Genomic DNA, 11,418 nt, shown 5'->3' with positions numbered 1-11,418 from the left:
TGATTCTTTATATATTTGCACGTTTGTGGTAAGACATGATGTACAGTAGAATCCCGTTATAATATACTTGGTTATTACGTACTTTCGGATATAAACTACTGGTGTGCTTGGTCCCGGCAAAAGATGTGCTTGGTTTTAGTCAATTTTTACTTACCCTCGTTACAACGTACTTCGGATATAACATACTTAATACACTGGTCCCTTAAAGTACGTTATAACCGGATTATACTGTACATGATATCCTTAGGCCTTAGACCTTAGATCCTCCCACACCAATAGTGCCTTGAGCCATCAGCTTCCGGAACTCTTCTCGATCATTCGCCATTTCCCATCCTTCATTCCGTGTGACATTTGCAACTCCGAGTTGTTTTTCAATAGTTCTTTTCCAGGTTTGCCCCGGCCTTCCTCTTTTCCTTTCCCCTTGCGTTGCACATTGTGTAGGTTTCTTAGTGTATCGCTTCTCGTGCATCCTCGAGATATACCCCTATAAGATTCTCTTCTTGCTTTAAGCTTCACCAACATGACGCAATCTTCTCCAGAGCTTTTCTTAAGTTCTTCATTTGAAATTCTGTCCAGATATGAAATTTTTTAACATGCGTGTAATATATTTCATATGGAATGCATTCAATCGCTTTATATCAGCTGCTTTGAGACTCCATGTCTCGCTCCCATACAGAAGAACTGATAACACTAAGGTATGGGACATACTGAATCTCGTTTTACTTGTCAGATCATGACTATGGTCAGATTATTGTTCTTTAATATATTTTGGAGCTTTCCAAATGCTGCGTTTGTTTTCCCTACCTATCTCTTCAGAGATGGAACCATCACTCGAAATGCAACTTCCAAGGTATATAAACTTTTTAACTTCACAGATGTCGTCTAAAATTCTTATTTTCATTTGCGGTTGACCAAGAGTCACTATAGTATTGCATTTCTTCGAGTTCATCCATAAACCAACTTTTTTGGTCTGTTCCTCTAGGCTTTATGTTAACTTCTGCAAACTTTCTTCCTTTTTGTTGAAGAGAACGATGTCATCCGCAAACTCCAGATCGATTAATAATGTTCCATTTTCAGTTTGTATTCCCGCACCTTCAATGCCTTGTTCAACATAATAAATGACGATTGAGAACAGAATTGGAGACAGAATACATCCCTGTCTGACTGCAGTTTTTACCTTGAACTCCGAGCTAAGGTTGTTATCAACTCGGACTTTACAGCATGGATCGCTATATGACTTTACAGCATGGTTTTCAACACTCTTATGATTTTCGGCGATACATGACATAGTTATGATAAATGAAGATATGATATTCTGTCCACTGACACTGAGACAATATTAAAATTAATTCAGTAGAATATAAAAAGTTTGATAAGATAAACGTTATACTGAATTTAAAAGGGAGGCTACCTTCATCCCCCCGTTAATCATCTCTGACGTAGTAATGGAAATTATATCCATTGCTACGTCACCCTACAGCTGAAATTGTTGATCTTCTAAAAGGGCTGAAGCCTTTTTAAACTTTTCATATTTCTTTTCACAACTTCATTATATTTATTTAAAAGTTACATAAATACAAGAGCAAAATATATCAACCTGTTAGTTAGAAAGCGAAGCTGTGTTTTCACCGGGGGAATTTGTCCCCATTTTCATTCCTCAAGCTCAATTCACACTAGGCGCGTTTTTTGCCGCTGCCCAAATAAGGTTCGCATTTTTTGACGAATTGCGTGCGCATCGCGTTTTTTAGGGAATGCGTCACGATGCGGCCAATTTGGATTTATCCAACTTTTCCGCAATGAGCCGCATCAGAACAATAGAAGAGTTTTGTAAGCAAGCTGTTCTTCTTCTTGAAGAGTTTTGTAAGCTTTGCCCCCCTTTTACACTGTCCCGGGACAATTTTGTACCGCTACGGTTCGCAAGTGTTTACACTGTCGCGGTTCCAAATTGTTCCGTTTTCACTGTACCGGTACGACCTTAATTTAATGGTAGAACATTGTTTAAAGGAAGCTGTATTTAGTCAACCGAGGCTTTTATTTTGCCGCCGAAGTCAACAATCTAAATTTTATTGAGAGCTAAAATGGAGCGGAAGGCCGACAAAATCTTGCAGTGGCGGCTCGTAACTTTCACAGTTGGGAGGGCAGAACATCAATATTGCGATAATCGATAGAAAGGTCGAGTTGGCAAATTTTTCACTGTTTTCATGGTTCGATGTTGATCGTCATGGAGCGCAGAAGAAAAAGCATATATAGATGTGGTTGTTGTTTAGCGATGATGTCATTTTATGGGCAAAATTTTTCTTGCCCCGAATTCCTCCAAATAAGCCAATCACAGGCCGCGTTTCGCAATGCCCGAGGTCGAAAATTAGCTTGTACGCATGTCGGCTAGGGGCACAAAAAACTTTGCCCGTAAAATGACATCATCCCTCAAGGCACTAGCGGGCCAGAAGCGAGGCTAAGGACGAGACGGGATAGCAAGGAGCTTTTTGTAGAAGAGATACAAACTTATATAATTAACCACAGTAAGACTATCTTCAAAATTAAATATGAATATCATAGATTTCCTTTGAATCTTTTTGAGAGGGCATTGCCCCAGATGCCCATTAGCAAGAGCCGCCACTGTCGTCTTGTCTTCAGAATGTCCTTTTCTTCAGAATTTGACAACGTAGCTATGCCACAATCAAAGCCTCGATAACCTGAAACAGCCATACAAAAGACCTCTTTGTGAATCCGTGACAATATCGTCTCGGATAGGTGTTTACACTGTCCCGTTCAAAAACGGAACCGTGACGGTACAAAATTCGTTCGCTTTCAAAGCAGGGTCAAAAACTGTTCCGGATAGTAGAGCAAAATCGTCTCGGTTCCACAGTGCTAGTGTAAACGGAAGGGTGAACCGTGACAGTTTTGTATGGCGTTCTATTAAATTGGTGCCTGAGCCAATATCGCTAAAGAAACACTATTTCGTACAAATATTCTCGAACTGCAGAGAATGGGCACACAGAATGCTTCCCTCAAAGCCTTTTGCAATGACTATTTGAAACAGATTTCGCTGACCCGATAAAGATAGAACGTAGAACGAGCCAGGGCAGTGTTAAATGAAATAAATGTTTATGTACAGAGAGCTAATCCAAGTTTCATCTTAAAGGAGCTGCTTTAGCTTGCATTTTCAAATTCTTGAGACATAAACTGAAATTAAGTCCAATATCACTGCCATTGTACTTTTTAAAAGGAAAATATGAAAACAATTTGAAAACATCTTCAATCTGAAATTGAAAATTTTAAAGAATATCGAGGCACATCAATTTAAGTACAGTGTAAACGAGGCGTTCAAGGGAAAATTGATACTCCAAATTTTGAAAAATTTTGAAAAAAACATATATTGATTTGCAAAAAAAGTTGGTGGGAACCATGCCCCCCCCCCCCCCTCCCATGCCCGCCTTCGTCGGAGGCCAGTTTTACATTAGCGTCAATCCACCCAGTGTAGACATCTCAGACATTGGCTAGAATAATTATTACATTTTTAATGTCAATTAGATATTATAGTACCGAGTATCGAAATTCAACTAGCTATTGTGTGCAATCAATTTTCTAGACAATTTTGCCTAAGTAGTACTCCTTTGTAACTGGTTGCCAAGCAACAGTCCTGGAGTCTCATGCACGCGACGAAAAGTGCGCAGTGAGGAAATTTTTCTCGCAATTAGAATGAACAATCGACTGCAAACAAGCAACGCGAAAATGGAAATCAAGATAACATTCCGTAAAAATACCTGGAGAATTTGTGTTTATCGCATTTGAGGATGATATCATCGAAAGGGCTGTTTGATTACGTACCAGCGCTTCATCGAGCGATAAGAACATGATGAATTTGTCTTGACTTTTGCTGTAAACAACAGGTAAGAGATATCGTGATTTCTTCCTCAAGCGTAACATTGAAGCATTCTTCAAAGCGTAAATTAATAATTCATAATGCTTGACCACAAACTCATTCATTTTAAAGTAAGTGATCATCTCCTTGTATAAACATAAACCCAATTTGTAGGGTTCCGTAAGATTTCACATTCCAAAATCAACTCTGCAAAACTTCGACAGGAAATGGTTTGCATTACAGAAGCCTTGCATCTGCCCTTGTAAAGGCGACGAGTTTTCGCACCCCATGAACTGCTATTTCAACTGAATGAGTGCTTGCAAGGATTTACGACTTGAATTTATTCAAAACAGATTCTTTGGAAATATTTTTTGAAAAACGACATAATAAGAGCTTTTATTTTCAAAACACACGTGCCTTAAGTGCCTAAGGATATTTTTTTGCAAATATCTAGTTTACCGAGTGTATTTGAAAAGGGCTCAATTTATTAAATAAATTTTGCGCAAAAAATCATGTTTATAAATCTCTCTTCTAAGTTATTTATAGTTGTACAGGACTTTTCAACAACACAAGTTTGTGCCCGCATCATGGAGCCAGGCAGAGTCTCCAGTAATGTTGTAATTTGATATTAAGGAACTGGTTATTATCAATAAGAAACTGTTGTGCTACAGCAAATATTACTGTGAATCTTTTCAACTGTCAAACAGTTTCTTTCAATATAATATCGAATAAATTCCCACTTTTAGAAAAAAATCATAATCCAAATTTTTGATCTTACACCACCCCGAACCATCGATGTGACATCCCAGACATGTATGTACAAGGCCCCTTCTACAATTCACAATATTGAATACATCCTAGCTCCTTAATTTTTAGTGATTGAATTGTCTTTTCGGACTTTATATATTCTTATTTTGTTCACACCCCTCTTTGAACCCCCCAAAGTTTCATAGTTAACTCTACATCAGTCACTTCCCTTTGTCTACCTTTATCAAGCTCTATTTGATTTCTCTCTCTCCCTCTTGCAGTCCTCCTTTTTTAATTTTTTAGAGCTCTAATTCAGCAAAAATTGTAATTAGAGATGGAAAGGTCACACAAAGATCCCAACAATTACACATACCTGCTTTATCTGACTCTGTTTTCCCCATAAACCCTTGTTCCTCTCCCCCCCGCCCAGCCAGCAATGGTTTCTCTTATTGAGCTTGGCTCCTGTCCAGCCTTATAAGTTACTACCTCATTACTTCTATACATCAAACTTTTTTCATCAGTCTCGATTTGACATGCTCTAGCTCCACCCTTCTTTGCACTTTACTGCTCATCTGTGATCAGGGCTTAGCACCCTATTAACCTTATCTATTTTAAAACAATATTTGTATAAGTGAAGGGAGGCCTGATCTTTGTTATTCCATGCATAGGAATCATGAGATGTGGGCACATCAAAATGAAGAAATGGGACCCTGTTCTAAATAGAAAGACCACAGAGCATATTACAGATTGAGGGGGCTAAAGCGTTTTTATTTGGGGGGGGCTAAACACACTATAAACTAAGAGCAAGACGATTTTTGTATGGTTTTTAGTAAATTTGAAAATTTTGGGGGAAGCTAAAACCCCCATAGCCACCCAATTCTGCGGTCCCTGGCTCCATAACCATTTAGCTTCTCAGTGTTCTAAAAGCTACACCTTTAGATGCTAGGTACAAATGGATACAGATACAATACAAAATATTTAATCTGGTTATTATAATCACCCTTATTTTCCTTTGCACTTCACAGAATCTGTTTCTCAAGCCACTTAATCCAGCTTATCCTGATCTATTTCAATCTGCTTTTTGTGGTTTGTTCCATTGATTTAGATTCCGCATGATTCCTTTGATGGTTGGCAATTCTTTTTGCTTTTATTCTTAAGTTCCTCTTCTTTCCTGTGATCATGGTTTTTCTCCATTTATGAACTATGCTTTTGATGCCATTTTCCTATTCTGAATTGTTCTCTATTATCCATCTCCTAGTCTCAACTCTATTGTGTGTATCAGGGAAAAAATTCCCCTTACCATTTTTTGTCCTGTGGTTTGCCTCAGTCTATTGTATCTTTCTTTACAATGCTTAATTACCTTGATTATCCGATATGTGTTATATTAATTCATTGGGAATAATAATCTTAAGGGATTAAACAAATTTTTGAGGTTAAAGTTTTCATACACACAAGAATGGAGAAGATTTCAAAACTGAGGTTTAATTAGAGATGTGCAATAAAAAGATAAAATTATTATGGTCACAATACCTTAAGAATTTTTTTGCAATGCTGGATTTTACTGTAAATGACCTGTCCTTTGTAAGCACCCACTGGAGCTCTGTTTTTTTAAGAGCAATTAAAATCCTTTGCAAATTTGTAGCTTAATAACCAAATAGAAGAATCAGGTGATTTTAAATTCACAATGTTGAAGAAAATTTAAGGGTAGGTTTTTAATCAGCATCAAATGTACATCTGAAATATTAGATTTTGCAGGTGCTCATATAAAAGCCTTGGGACCGTTTAAGATGATAAAAACAAAAACTCGAAGTCAAGGGTCCCATATTGGGGAACTCAGCCCCCTTGCTAAAACTCAGAGAGCTTTTGGGGGCTTAGCCTCCTAGCCCCCCTTAACAAGCCAATATATGTTTGATTGGGCAAATTCCTTTCCAGCAATGTGAACTAAACCTTTATTATGCTAATGATTTTCCAAGAATGAATAATATCCATAATCATTTTGGAATCAATGAGTTTGAATGGTCTCATACACATAACTACAAATCTACTGGGTGTGACCCTGGGTGTGTTATTGGGTGTGGCTACTACAACAACAATAACCTACAGCAAGGACCGTGGGGCATTAAACAGATTGAGGGGGCTAAAACGCATTTGGGGGGCTACACATGCTAAAAACCACAACAAGGGTGCTTTTTTGTATGGCTTAAAGTATATTTTGGACATTATGGGGGAGGGGCTAAAGCCCCTGTAGCCCCCACTTCTGCGGTTCCTGACCTACAGCACAACCCTCCTTCATGACCTTTTTAGAAGGCCACCCCCTGCTCACAGTCGTGATCAGTTGAATTTTTTAAAACTAAAAGCATACCATAGGTGGTATATTTCATGGCAGAAAATGATACTGGTTGGCCTGTTGTGTTTGGGATGTAGCACTCAGTTCCCTCTTGAAACATGCAAGGGACATGGAGCAAATATATTTTACATTTGTTACATTTCTTTGCAAAATTTGACATTCAGTTAAAAAATGCTACAGAGTTGTTTACAAAGTAGACTCTAGGTTGTCTGTCAAGGGTAGATGGTAAAATGTGGCCATTGATAGAATACTGTAAATGTTTTGCTTGGAATGTTCTGATATACTTTGTATTCCCCCAATTGACAACCCATTTGTCAGATAAATCAGAGCATCTGCCCCTCCTATTATAGCTGCAATACCCCTGCAAATATTTGCGTTGAAATAGTCAGATGTAGTAACATCTTTGCCTGGGGTTCAAGAGGACCCTATAAACTCAAGTTCCCCCTCCCCAGAAAATCGATCTTCATTGCGCCCCTGCCTTGATTGTGGTCATTTTTAGCATTTGATCGACATAGACAAGTGCCTCTCGATTAAATTCGATAAGTATAAGTCTTGAGTTATTATGCAGTTCAAGAAGTAATCGAATCTGGTCAGTTTGATCATCTGATTATTTCAGCTATGTCAACAAGACTAAATCTGGCTCTTGTCTACAAACATCGCAGGTTTTGCCGCTTTGGGCTTTACTAGCCACATCTGTCTACGTAAATATAGATGAGTAAATGTTTGTTATCCCAAGGCAAGGAAAAATTTATTCAAGATCAAAATTTCCGCCATCTCATAGTATCTCCTCCACGAAATTGGTGGAATTCAAAGGGGTATCATTACAGCAATTGGTTCTTTCTTAAGTTTCCTTTCCTTTACTTTCTATCTACACCTTCTTAACTTTTCTATGCCATCCGAAGTCACCGCGCTGAAGAAATCATAGGCCCTTTGTTCACCCTTTTATGCTTTGAAATGGAATTAATTCTGCCCTAAGGGTTAATAAAGTTGCTTGCCTTTTTTCTTAAAGATAGAAAGACTAGAGAGAATTCTCTTTTATTATACACCTATTCTACAACAGTGACACACCCTTTTTTGATGAAGATTCATATAACCAGACTCTAAAGTAAAAAGCGTATAACCGGACTCTAAAGTTAAAATCATATAACCGGACTCTGATATTAAAGTATTTTTTGGGGAAACATGAAGTAGAATTTACGCTCTTTCTCTTCACCATTGTACACTCCCATAAGGACTGATAAAAAATTTTATCAACACAGAAATTTAATACGCACATTTTTTATAAATGAAATATGCTTTGAGAAGCGAGTATTCGCACTTTCGAAAATATTAAACAACTTTTCTCAAATCATAAAATTTATTAAATAATTGAATTCTAAAAAAGAATATCATCATAATTTTGTGATTTTATTCTAATGTGGCATAAACTGACTGATTGGCATTTAAAACATTATACCCAAATGATAATATTTCCTTTTAACGTAGTACACCGTATGCGTAATGACGTCATTTGAAGATAAAAACAGGCGCCTCACTTCGTTTACTTTTTCCTTGATATTCACCAGTCAATCTTCATACTCGCTCTCGAAGTGGAACATATCATGAAAAATTTACCAATTTTCCAAGAAGACGGTAGCCCTAGCTTTTTCTCCATATTTTCTCTTTTTCCTCTCTAAACGATGGCTGTAGCACAGTTTTTGCGTCTTCTTTATTTCAAAACATCAGGTCGCAGAATACAGAATGGCTTCATTGTTTCCTAATTCAAAACTTGCTGTCTGTTTTTCAAAAAGAGACTTTGTAAACCGCCTCCCATTGATAAGGTAAGCATGAAAGAATGCCACAATCTGTAGCTTCTAATCTGTGAAAGAAATGGATAAGAAAAAGCCGGGGAATTTTTAAATGTAACTACTCCTCCCCCGTGTTCTTTGAATTTCTTTCGATTTAGACACGCAGCATCCTATAGCAACTTATTTGAGTAGACTTTCAGCGAATTCTTTAAAATCAAAAGATTACCCTTGCTGTCCCTCGCACCCCCCCCCCCCTCCTAGAGGTATTTGCATAAAAAGGAAATTCAGTTCAAGCTTCGTAAAGCGTGACATGGGATTTGTTTTAATCCGTTGTTCATTTTGCTTTGCATTTACATAATTTCAACACTGGCCGAATAAGTAACGCTATGTGATTGTAATTAATCGTCAAGAATACAGTAAAAGAAGTCCTTAAATGACAGGGCTGAACTTTCTCTGTTTACATGAGAATCTCAGCGCGCGTTGAAATCTCAGCCTGTGTAGAGGTGCTGTATTGTGTTCAACCCATGTTGCGATTTTATCATGTAAACTCTTATGTAGGCTTACACCGGGCTGAAATATCTCATGTAAACAGCCTCCGCGAAAAGGGCTGCCCCTTGCCTTCTCTTTCGGCATCTAGGACAGTATATAAATCTCAGTTCCTTCATTAAAGCTGCAAATAGCGTTGAGATTCCCCTGCCCGTCGATACCAACCCTATCTATAACAATTACATATTTTTGAAAAGTCTTTGCTTGAGCCCTGCACATTGTCCGAGAATGGTGAGTTGGTTATTGCTGGCCCTAATTGTCTGGTTAAAGAGTTGTCCAAAGAATGTTGGAAGATAAATAAAATGAAGAGAAAAGTGAAATATGCAAATAAATGAATGTATCAAGGTTGATATTTTACCGTTTACATTCGGAGAACAACAACCCCCCTCCCCAAGAAATTTTTTAGCATCGCGGCTGAACTCACCCATATCTTTTTGGAAAGGTTTCAGTTAAAAAACCCTTCCCAAATATTTTGAAAAAATACTAGAAGCTGGACTAGTCCTTTGGTGGTACAAGCAATCTCGGAGAAACTGTGGCATTATTCACTCGTTTCCAAAGGTTTTTTCCAAGAGACTGTTTAATAAGAGATCGCGTCAAAAAAGTTTTCAAATTCTCAAGTCTTAACAGCGTCGTCAAGGTTATTTGAAAGCTCTGGCGACGCTTCTCAAGAATTTACCTGTATTTTTAATCAAGGCAGGTTTGAGTATTATTTTCTTTTTTAGACACATTTTTATCGCAGTTTAAATGAAAATGTGATCTTATATGCTTTTCTCTTCTATTCACAAAGGAAATCAGTGCGAAAGAACTATATCGCTGTCAAAATTCCTCAATTTTTTTTGCAGAGCAAATTTATGATTTTACACCTACCTTTTTGCTGTTTTTTATAACCTTTCCATTCAAAGAACGCTGCACCGTGAATAAAGCCATATCCTAGTTTCCGTGCGATTCGTTGTTGATAAATTATAACTAAACCCCTTGTCCATCAATGAATGGTTCCTCTACTGATTTAGCGGTTGGCTCCTCACGAAAAATGCTACCCTTACGTGAAAGTTAGGGGTCTGTCTGGAGCACAGGCTACCTCCTCCAGGCACTTGTGGTATGCAGGGACGTAAAAAAGTGGCTAATTTTGGAGGGTCGTGGAAGGTTGAAAATTCCAACTTTGCCTGATGAATTTTTTCTTTCGACCTGTTAATCTTCTGTACCTACTAAATTTATTTGTAAATAGCCTTATTCCAGATTTTTAGGATCTGTATAATTACCAACATTTTACTTAAAATAATTAGTCAAAAGCATAAAGACACTAAATAAGATAAATGTCATCTTTAAATTTTGATTTACTTAACACGAACATTTAATCTTTTCGTAAGATATAAAGCAACATCAAAGCCATACCAGTCTAGATCTTGGATATGTTTAATGATAAACAGTAATATTCTTTCAAGTCAATTAACAGCAATTCTGTTCATTTTCTGCTTTGCCCATCTTAAAGCTATTTGCTGCAGATCAGTTTTATATAAAATATCTTTTTTAAAAATATAGAAGCATCAAGGAATTGACCATTTCATCGTTTGTTCTTGATCGAAGGACAATTTTTACAATTTTTTTGTTAAATGTCCTTTGTTTTTTGGAATTGAAAAGGGTGATCTGAGGGCAAAACACTCCTCTTTGATCAAATACTTCTACTGCAGCTTCTTTGATCAATGTTTTGTGGCTTCTTTATTATCATAGCATTGCATTATCATAGCAATTTATGATAAGATTCAAGGAGGTCTACAAAGTGCAGGGGGAGCTTAGGATACACCCGTTAAGAAGCGTTGAGAATTTCTAGCAATGAAAGATTTTTAATGTTTTCAATTGAACTGTTGTTTCTTAAAAAATTCAAACTTTCAATTGTTCTGATCAAAACAGGAATTATTTTTCAAAACTTCAGGCTCGATCAATACTGATGGTAAAATTTAAACTTCTTATCCAGAAATTCACCTTGCCTGTTCAAAATAATTTAATTCAACTTGACCCCTTGTCAAAAAGGAAACAAACGATGCAATGGTGCAATTTGTGATCCAGTGGAGACAGGTCTTCGCAATTAAAAACGATTAGAAGATGTGCCTGCTCCACAGTTTGAATTTGAA

At 37.2% G+C, this 11,418-nt stretch overlaps 1 protein-coding gene across 1 annotated transcript in view; it reads left to right on the top strand.

Annotated features, from left to right (window-relative positions):
* The first annotated feature begins 3,420 nt into the window (after window positions 1–3,420).
* Window positions 3,421–11,418, top strand: part of LOC135688753 (otoferlin) — a 54,737-nt gene continuing 46,739 nt past the window's right edge. Inside the window, exon 1 of the mRNA XM_065205728.2 lies at window positions 3,421–3,890. The gene's annotated coding sequence lies outside the window, so the exon portion shown is untranslated. The remainder of the gene's footprint in view (window positions 3,891–11,418) is intronic.

Source organism: Rhopilema esculentum, chromosome 9 (genome assembly GCF_057945365.1).
Source record: "Rhopilema esculentum isolate cy_ngs chromosome 9, ASM5794536v1, whole genome shotgun sequence".
Classification (NCBI taxonomy): Eukaryota; Metazoa; Cnidaria; class Scyphozoa; order Rhizostomeae; family Rhizostomatidae; genus Rhopilema; species Rhopilema esculentum.
This window is presented reverse-complemented; position numbering and strand designations above follow the sequence as displayed.